Source organism: Gekko japonicus, unplaced genomic scaffold, assembly GCF_001447785.1.
Source record: "Gekko japonicus isolate JY-2015 unplaced genomic scaffold, Gekko_japonicus_V1.1 scaffold2282, whole genome shotgun sequence".
NCBI lineage: Eukaryota > Metazoa > Chordata > Lepidosauria > Squamata > Gekkonidae > Gekko > Gekko japonicus.
Genome location: NW_015160901.1, coordinates 206,680 through 216,938, shown reverse-complemented (window position 1 = coordinate 216,938; position 10,259 = coordinate 206,680). Strand labels below are relative to the sequence as shown.

General features: G+C 54.0%; 1 protein-coding gene across 1 annotated transcript in view; it reads left to right on the top strand.

Moving 5' to 3' along the window:
• Positions 1–2,836: 2,836 nt before the first annotated feature.
• ZBTB4 (zinc finger and BTB domain containing 4) overlaps positions 2,837–10,259 on the top strand; it is an 11,784-nt gene continuing 4,361 nt past the window's right edge. Inside the window, exon 1 of the mRNA XM_015423951.1 lies at positions 2,837–2,911. The gene's annotated coding sequence lies outside the window, so the exon portion shown is untranslated. The remainder of the gene's footprint in view (positions 2,912–10,259) is intronic.

Below are 10,259 nucleotides of genomic sequence, written 5' to 3'. Positions count from 1 at the left end.
GAAGACCCCGATGCCGGGAAAGACCGAAGGTCAAAGAAGAAGGGGACGGCAAAGGATGAGATGCAGCGAACATGAAATTAAGCAAACTCCAGAGCACGACGGAAGACGGGAGGGCCTGGCGTGATGTGGTCCATGGGGTCGCAAAGAGTCGGATTCGATTGTGCGACTGAACAACAACAGCAACAACAGACGGCTCTTTCCACCACTGCTGGAGAACCGCAGACCCGAGTCCAGCCAGACTGTGGAAGTGTGGCGGATCGCATCCCCGTCTTCGGTTACACCCAGACGTAATATTCACACACACACACGAAAGAGGCTCCAGTTTCTGACACGCAGCATGAATGGATCACAGCCGCTTGCCCCCCTGTGCAAACCTCCTGCCCAGATCCATTACACGGCAAGGCTTACACCGCAGGAATACAGCAGTCCGCGGCTCTTGAAGACTGTGGCCTGCATTTCGTTGGCAGCTACAAAGTCTCTCTCCCCCCCCCCCCCCGCCGCCGCCCGCTGCATTCTTTTGCTGCTAAGCTTGGGAGGAGCGTGCAAATGGCTCCGCTGAGATCACAGGCTCTCCGGAAATGGAAGGGGATCGGGTTCCCTCTGCAGTGCGAGCTCAGAGCCAGAGACGCTGGAAGAACTCGTAGGGGGCCGTGGGCAGCGTGAACTGCAGCGGGGGCAGGCTGGTGCGGCGCTCCTAAGACTGGGAGCCAGAGCTCTACCAGGGCAGGGGGTGGTTCTTCTGACGGGCGGCAGCCATCGTTTCAGATCCTGCAGTGAAGCGGAATGACGTCGCTTGTTCGTGGAGTCTTTGCTCTGGAGGAGAGGCCCGTGGCGTTGACCCTGAGCAGAGGCGCCCTGGATTCGAACCCAGGATTTATTCCAAGCCTCTCCACCCACCCACCCCCTTTTGGTTTGTGACTCAGAGGAAATAATGAAATTGCTGGTCCGCTGCAGAACGAAGGTTGCGGAGGCCATTTCCCCGTGCCGTCTAGAGTCCATGCTTGGGCCTCCCCCTGAGGCTTGAAAGAGCTGAAGGGGAAAGGCCAACGTTTCGGAACACAACGGTTGCGTGGTTGTGCAGCCCTTTGAGAACGCACAAAACGATGTTTGAAGAGCTATCGAAGAAATGGCGGCAAACTGCTAAGAGTTTCCCGGGACCACATACTGGAGCGATTCAGGGTGAAGTTATTTCTCAACCTGCCGTCTGCTCCCAGTTACTGGCATCTAGAGGTTATGGGGCAGACACTCGAAGTTGTTTTGTGGCTGTATTGAAAGTTCTAAGCGGGAACGTTAGGGAGGTCGAGGTCAGGTTTTTATTACATAAACATGGAACGTTTTGGAGGTTTGGCGTTTGTGCGCAATTTCCCCGTCAAAATGGCAGGCAGGCATACTGTGTCGGCAATAGACGTTGTAAGCAACATTCTTTCTTCACACGGGGCCAAAGGAAAACGTTAGTGTTCTGTTTATTAATTAAAGGGGATTGTTTTTATTCTTAGTTTTGTTCAAGTCTAGTCAGCAGCCTCAGAATGGGTCCCAAGAATTGCACCTAACCGATGGTTTCTAATCGACGCAGCTGTCTCTGTCCTATTTAACAGAAGGGAAACTGAGACTCTCATCCCTTTGTAAGCGTCTCCTTTCCCGTCAAGGTAGCCTGTCTCCTGTTGTTTGTGTGCGTGGAATCCAGATTCCTCAAAATTTCTTCCCTTTTCAAACCTGTTTCTAGTCCTCATGAGTGAGGCTGGCAATACCACGGAATGTGTGCCTGTGTTTTCTGTTGGGAGCCAGTGTGGTAAAATGGTTAAGAGTGTTAAGACTTGGACAGGGTTCCCCAAGGGGGTGCCCGCCACTACTTCCCTTGGCACCCTCTGAGCTTTTCAGAAAGTGGGTGGGGCCATTGTAGAGCAGGGCCTTGTTATCGGCGGCCCTCTTTCAATTGACAGGGTTTCCTGCTATTGGGATCAGGAGGGCTGGTAAGCACCCGGGCTCTCCTTAGTCAGTGTGTGGTTTCGTTCCCCCTTCAGGATTTCCTTCTTGCAAGGAAGGGGGTATTCCACTTGGCTCCACCCCCTGGGGCAGCCATTTTGGGTTTGGCTCCGTTTCCCGTGGCAGACATTTTAGGGTGGCCATCCCTACCCTCTCTTCAAAATTCCTAAAGTCCCAGCGTGCTTAAAAAGGTTGGGGGTCTGTGGATGAGAAACGCAGCAGACCCAAGTTCGAATCCCCATTCTGCCGTGGGAGCTGGCTGGGTGACTTTGGGCCGCTCACACCCTCTCAACTGAACCTGCCGCACAGGGTTGGTGGTGTAAGGTAAGAGGAGGAGGATGTTAGCCACCTTGGGGAGAAGACGGGGGCATCAGTGAAGCGAATAAATAAAAGCTTCAATTTCTGGAGGGAAGAGTAAGATTTTGTACCCAGGTTGCAGTTTCTGTGTGGCCTGGCTCTCCAGCCTTTGACTCATCTGCTAAACCATGACAGGCCCTAAATTTTCTTCCTTCTTACTTCACCGCTTCTTTTCCTCCCCCTTCCTCTTCTGGTAAAGATTCAGTTTGCTCAAAGGTTTCTTATATGTCATTGGTTTGGCTATAGAATATTATCTTTCCTGAGGCTGTTTATTTACTGACTGTGTTTACATCCCACCTTTCTCCTCCGTGGGACCCCAAAGTGGCTTCTATCATTCTCCTCTAGTCCATTTTTATCCCCACAACAACCCTGCCAGGTAGGTTCGGCTGAGAGGGTGTGACTAGTCAGCATGGTGAGGTCGTGGGATACAGGTGACCAATAGTTAAAAGTTGAGGGTAATGTTTTGCATCTCTTTCTCCCCACCCCAGAGGGTCCTGTCCAGGCAGGTTTGGAGACAGAGGCCTGAGGAGCAGCAATACAGACGCTCAGTAGATGTGGTCAACTTGTGCAGGTAAGCCGCCTTCCCTCACCATTCCTTTCCCTGAGGTGGTCTGGGCTGCATCAAGCCCTTTGGAGTTCCGTTCTCTTTCGTGGGTGCCCTGCTGCCTGCTTGACCAGGGGTCCCTTTCCTGATGCCTACCAGATGTTTCTAGAAAGTGGGCAAGGTCGGGTGGGGCTTTTGTCCAGCAGGGCTTCTGACTGGCCACTGGGTTATGATTGGCTGGTTCCACCTCTTTCAGCAGCCATTTTGTGGCAGCCATTTTGTGACTGCGCCCCACCACTCTGCGAAGGAATTCTGAAGGCATTCGCAGGCTCAAAACGGGTTGGGGTACCCGGGTCGAGACCATCCCGCTTAGGTCTCTATGGCAATGCGGCCCGCTTCCAGGCCCACCAAGTCTCCATGGCAACGTTGGCTGTATGTAGGCCAGTCACTACTTTTCGCTTGTGTCTCTAAGGCAACGGTGGCTCTATCTAGGCCAACCACGACTTCTGGCTCCGGTCCCTATGGCAACCTCGGATCTAGTTGCCTCTAGTCTGGCATGTTTCCATGGCAGCACACGCTAAGCTTAGTTCTGTTGCCGGTCAGCCTCTTCTAGAGCCTAGCTGGCTTTGGCTCCTGGCCTTCTAGAACTTTCTCTTGGCCCACTGCTTGGTTTCTTATGATTTATCATTCCCCCTCACCCCAAAGGTATATCATAAAAGCAGTCTTATCCCCAGCTTTAAAAATAAGTCTAGAACTTGGGATGACAGCCTCCAAGTGGAAACTGGGGATCCCCTGGAATTACAGCTCATCTCCAGACGACAGAGATCTGTTGGAATGGCTGCTTTGGAGGGTGAACCCTGCGGCATGGTACCCCACTGAGGGCCCTCTCGTGTGCCAGACTCCAGCCCCGAGATCTCCTGGAATTTCCCAACCTGGTGCTGACAACGCTACTGTAGAACTCTGCAGTATCCTGACACTGTTGTCCAGAACTGAAGCACAACTTAACCAGACTTTTCAGACTGCATTTGACTTACCTATGGCTCGTCTGCTCTAGATGCTTCTCAGGTCTCCGTAGCGACGCTAACTGAGCTAGGCCTCTGGCTTCAAAGGGCAGCCATGTTCTTCAGCAGCAGAAAAGCTAGATTTGAGTCCAGTAGCCCCTTAGAGATAGGGGCTGTGGTGGCTCAAGTGGTTAAGACGCTGAGCCGCAGCAGTACGAGACCCGAGTGCCGCAGGACGGAGTGAGCTCCCGTCTCTGGTCCCAGCTCCTGCCGACCTAGCAGTTCGAAAGCAAGACATTGCAAGTGGATAAATAGGTACCGCTTCGGTGGGAAGGGAACAGCGTTCCGTGCGCCTCGGTATCTAGTCATGCCGGCCACATGGCCACGGAAACGTCTTCGGACAGCGCTGGCTCTTCGGCTTGGAAACGGAGATGAGCGCCGCATCCCTAGAGTCGGATTTGACTGGCTTTCGAGCAAGGGGAACCTTTACCTAGCCCCTTAAAAGGTAAAGGTTCCCTTGCTCAAAAGCCAGTCGAATCCGACTCTAAGGTTGCGGTGCTCATCTGTTTCAAAGCCGAAGAGCCAGCACTGTCCGAAGACATTTCCGCCCCTTAGACACCAACAAAATTTGGGGGATATGAGTCTTGACCAGCAATCACCTGTTCCACAGGTCTTCTCTTAGTCATGGTGACATTATCTCTCTGTTGGGCTTTGGGCCTTCTGCAGTCTCCTTTCTAGACTCTCGAGCCGCTGGTTCTCCAGAGACTTTCGTGATCTGACTCCCACAGTCATTAATATTGTCTGCCAGGCACCCTGAGCGTCTGTGGCACCCAGCACAGTTTCATAGGCAAAAACAAAGAGGCCCGTGCCTCCAAGGGGCTTGCAGTTTTATTTAATTCACCTACAACCCACCTTTCTCCCCAATGGAGACCCAAGGTGGCTCACATCGCTCTCCTCTCCTCCGTTTGTACCTCACGCCAACCCTGTGAGGTAGGCTAGGCTGAGCAAGGGGGACTGGCCCAAGGTCACCCAGCCGGCTTCCGTGGCAGAGTGGGGATTTGAATTCAGGCCTCCCAGGTCCCACTCCAGCACTCTAACCACTCCATGACGCTAACCAGCGTTCCCTCTAAGCTTTTTTGGCCTCTGGCTCACACATTTTTGTCTTCGCTCGGGAAGGAGGGCTCCAGAGCGAACCGATTTATGCAGCAGCCAAATCGCTCGCTCACAACTTGAATGCCAGGAGCTCACAAAGCAGAATTTTTGCTCACAAGACTCCACAGCTTAGAGGGAGCATTGACGCGAACTCTCATATTTCAATTTAAATTAGACGGTGGTGGGGAGCGATACGAGTGAAGAGTCTTGTGGCAGTACAAATACCAACAGGCGCCTCGTACTTTTAAGTTTACATAATTCAGAGAACACCTAGATTTCAGTCCAGTCACATCTTAGAGACTGACAAGATTTTCAGGGTATGAGCTTTTGAGAGGAGCTGAGGGGAGGGAGTTTTGACTCTGACAAGCTACCCCGAAAATGTTGTTGGGCTCTCAGGCGCTCACTGGACTCGAATGCCGGCTCTTCTGTGGCAGTCCAAAATGGCTGCCCTCTGAAAGCGTGAGTCAGAGAGAACTTTTTCAGACGCCTGAAGTGTTATTCTCAGTGGGCAGAAGTGTGTGCATGCGTCTGAGGAAGTGGGAGCTCACGAGAGCTTACGCCACAATCAGTTTTTATCTATTTATAATATTTTTATCCCACGAGCTGTGTGCCTGTTCTCTGTCCTCTTGCTTGAGCCTCACAACCGACTTCTGAGGGGGACACAGTTTCGCGTCCTTTTGTTTTGTTTAAAGCAGATTAGCTGGGCGTGATGGGCAGGCGTGCAGGCCTGGCCAGGCCTGGCTCCAAGTGAATCAGCCAACCTCCAGGTGGGGCCTGGAGATCTCCCAGAATTACAATGGCTCTCCTGACTGCAGAGATCAGTTCCCCCGGAGAAAAAGGCTGCTCTGGAGGGTGGATTCTGTGGTGTTAGACCCCACTGAATTCCCTCCCCGGATCCTGCTCTCCACAGGGGCCACCTCCCAAATCTCCAGGAACTTCACAACTCAGAGTTGGCAACACTAGCTCCAAGCAAGGGCTTCCTAGGCCAGGGGAGGAGGCAGAAGGGTCTGAGGTTGTGAGCTCCCCTGGTGCAGTGGTTAAGTGCACAGACTCTAATCTGGGAGAACCGGGTTTGATTCCCCCCACTCCTCCACTTGCAGCTGCTGGATGACCTTGGGCAAGCCATCGTTCTGTCAGAGCTGTTCTTGAAAAAGAGCAGTTTCGGTTAGAGCTCTCTCAGCCCCGCCTCCCTCACAGGGTGTCTGTTGTGGGGAGGGGAAGGGAAAGGAGTTCGTCAGCCGCTCTGAGACACCTTTGGGTAGTGAAGGGCGGGGGGTAGAAATCCAATCACCTTTTCTTCTTCTTCAGCTGCAGCTATTTGCAAAAGAAACTTAAAATCTTGGTTTATCAGAAACTGCAGGAGAAATGGTAGTGCACGGCAGTGTTCCCTCTAAGCTGAGTTTGTGTGAGCTAGCTCACAGTTTTTTAGCCTCCAGCTCACAGATTTTTGTCTTAGGAAGGATGGCTCCAGAGCAAACGTAATTTATGCTACAGCCAAATGGCTCACTCACAACTTTAATGCCAGTAGCTCACAAAATAGAATTTTTGCTCACAAGACTCCACAGCTTAGATGGCACGGTGTGTGTGTGTGTGGGGCGGCTTTGGAACTGGGCCTCTTCGGGCCAGTTCTGTCAGCCTCGAACAGGGCTTTGGTAAAAACGGCCCACTTTTAGAAACCAAGCCAGTGTTGCATAGCTTTGGGAGGGGCGGGAACCCTTTCCCCTGAAGCCGGCAGTTTCTCAAGTCGTGGGAGGGGGCTTTCTTTTCCATTTTAAAAGAAACCAATCCGCAGGGGCAGGTGAATTTCCCCCCTCCTGGCCCTGCGTTCTTTTTCCCTGGGCTGTGTGCTGGTTCCCCCCCCCCCCCCCCCGCCGCCTCTCCCGGCAATCTGCTGACCTCAGCCTCCGTGACTCACCCTCAAATCCATCCTTCTTGTCCTCTTGTTTGTGCTCTGCTTTCGGGCCTTTGTTCTCTTTCCACCCTCCTCCCCTGCCCCCTCCATCTTAGGCTGCATGGAAAGAGAGCGCCCGCCCGACTCGTCTCCCAAGATCCGGTGAATCTAAACTTGTTCTTGCCTCTCTCTCTCTCCCCGTCTCCCAGTTCAGTAACTGGAAAAATCCATTTTTGTTTTCCGGTCTTCCTTGCGCGTTTCTCTCCAGATCTTGGCTGCATTTCACACTGACAAGCGGAGACACAGCAAATGTCGGAATTGTCCATCCGTTTAGAGGTCCAACGTGGTGCCTTGCAGGGAGTACAGGGAGGCAGGAGACGTTCCCGGATTTTGTGTCGCTTGCAGAGTGTCAATCTCTTCTTTTCTTCCTGATTTTCTTTTCTTTACGCCCTTACATTCTCTGTGCTTCTAGGCCTTAAACTTGTGCCGCTAACTAGGTGGAGTAATACTCTCCGAAATACTCCTGTGCGCGTGCAGACTGTCTTTTGTGTACCGCTTGAGGGGACTATGCCGCCAGTGCTACAGGAGCATGTTTCCAAGCCAGAGGCTTCAGTTTCCAAGTGGTCCAGAACAGTGTTCCCTCTCAGCTGAGTTAGTGTGAGCCCGCTCACCATTTTCTAGCCTCTGGCTCACACATTTCTGTCTTCGCTCAGGAAGGAGGGCTCCAGAGCAAGCTAATTTATGCAGCAGCCAAATCGCTGGCTCACAACTTGAATGCCAGGAGCTCACAAAGTGGAATTTTTGCGCACAGGACTCCACAGCTTAGAGGGAGCCTTGGTCCAGAACCCCAGCGCCCTTCAGAAATGGTCTGTGCTGCGTTCATTCCCAAGGGCTTCCTCTCCTCGAGGGGAGGCGCAGTGCCGTCAGAGGACAAATCCATTGTGGGGACTTTTGCGCCCAAGAGTAAATATAGATGGCTCTGTGTGTACTTTGTGGCCACGAGGTCTCTGTGATCTGGGGAGAAGCGGGAGGTGGCGTTATCTTTGCATAGGCGAGACAGCAGAGGCTTCTCAGGGGTCCAGTGCTGGGGCAAAAACAGTCGACACGACAGAGTTAAGTGAGGGAATGAGAGCCTGACTTAAGAAGGGGCTGAATGTTTGCCGGGAAACATCGAAGCACAGAAACTGGGGCAGTTGGACCGGGGTGTGGGTCCAAGCAAGTCCAGGGCCTCTTGGCGTCTGTGATGTATAACCGCTTAGAGTTCTCCCCCAGGGACTCTTCCGTTTTTTGTGGGCAAAGGCACCGTTCGGTGGCTGTTCCTTTCCACATCCGCATCTACGCTGCCCCGTTTGCCGTTGTCCAGGTTCCCCCCCCTCCCTGCCACACCGCCGCCTCTCCCTCCCCCTTCCCCCTCTTCTTTCTCGCTCCGCCGTCATCCTGTTTCCATAGAAACTCCCTTTCCGTTTGGATACTCCCGTCACAGCCAGGAAGGGATTGTGTGTGTGCGTGTGTGAGATCCCCTCAAGGAATTGTTGTTGTCATTGTGTGGCGCACACACACACACACACACACACACACACACCAGTGCCCAGGCACAACCTCAGTTTCCATGCCTGCCCAGAGTCCCTTCAGCCTCTGCGTACCCTCAGGTTGGCGTGAGGGTGGGACTCTCACAGACGGAGGCACACAAAAGAGACGAGAGAGGGTGTGGGGCAGAAGCGGAGGGTGTCTGCCGGAGACGGGGAGGCCACCGTGACATGCACGCTCCCCCCCCCTTTCATACACACCCCTCTCGAGGGGATGAAGTGGGCTTTCAGTGACCAGTCGAAGCGCCGGAGACCAGGCAGGGTGCCAGGCCTTGGCGCGGAGCACCGCCAGGCCGAAAGGGACCCAGTCAAGCATCCTGGGCGATGGGGCGAGCCGCTCAAACCGGCCTCGGTGCCTGCTCTGGAGAGCGGGAGGGAGGGGGCCGGGCGAGCACGTCGTCGGCTGTTAATCCGAGCTGGCACGGGGCTCCGTTTCCTTCAGCCATTTTAGGCTGCCAGCCGAGGGAAGTCCTGGAGCAAAATGGCTCCCGAAAGGGGGGGAAGGAAGTTTGGGAGGGGAGGGAGGCCGAGAAGCTGGCCCCGGCAGGGAAGAGGGCGAGGAGGGCTCAGGTCCTCCGTCTGCCGTGCCAGGCCCCGGGAAGGCCGGGTCATGCCCTCCTGTTTCACTCACGTGGCAGAAAACCGGGCCTTCTGGTCCCCAGGGTTTGGCTGCTTTCTCCCTTTCCCGCGCCGCAGACATGAGGAACCAGTTGGCAAGAAATGCCACCCAACTGCCATGAGGCTGCTTTCCCAGACGCCCCACCCCCCCCAAGTCCCAGTTCCGCGACTTCTCCTCGAAGTGCTCCTGAGGAGCCGGACTCCACTGAGGCCTGAACGCCCACGCTCACGTACCCGTTTGTTTATACCCTTCCTTCCTCCCCCGCTGGGGATGCAAAGTGGCTTTTCGACCATCGCTCGTTCCCGCCTCCATTTTCTGACAACCGCCCTATGAGGTAGGCCAGGCTGAGAGACGGAGATGGGACCAAGCGCACCCAAGGTAGAAGTGGGGATTCGAACCCGGATCGCCTAGGGTCACGGTCTGCCACTCTGTCCACTGCACTGCACCCAGTAGATTCACCGTTCAAGCGCCTGAGCCAGCCCCTCCTCCTGTAACCATTAGGCAGAACTGCCTCAAAGCCTTTATGTCCGGTCACTGTCTTTTCACTTGTTGGATTCCTCTCTCTCATCAGGAAGTCATGTGCTCCTGGCTTGCCTTCCTCACAGAGATTGCCTTATTTTATTTTATTTACTTCATTTATACCTCACCTTTCTCTGCAATGGGGACCCAAGGCGGCTTTACCTAATTTCCCTCACCTCCACTTTAGCTTCACAACCACCCTGTGAGGTAGGTTAGGCTGAGTGTGTGTGACTGGAATCATAGAATTGGAAGGGACCTCCAGGGTCACCCAGTCCACCCCCCTGCACAATGCAGAAAATTCACAAATACCTCCCCCACCACACACCCCCAGTGACTCCTGCTCCATGACCAGAAGATGGTAAAAAAACCCCTCCAGATCCCCGGCCAAACTGGCTTGGAGAAAAATTGCTTCCTGACGCCAAAGCGGCGATCAGCATTTCCGTGGGCGTGTAAGAAAGGGCCACGAGAGCTAAGCACTGAGGCAACCCTTCCTGCCCTCCCTCTCGTGATCTGCCTGAGTTCACAGAATCCGCATGGCTGTCCGATGGCCATCTAGCCTCTGCTTTAAAAAACCTCCAAAGGAAGAGAGATCGCCACCTCCCGAGGA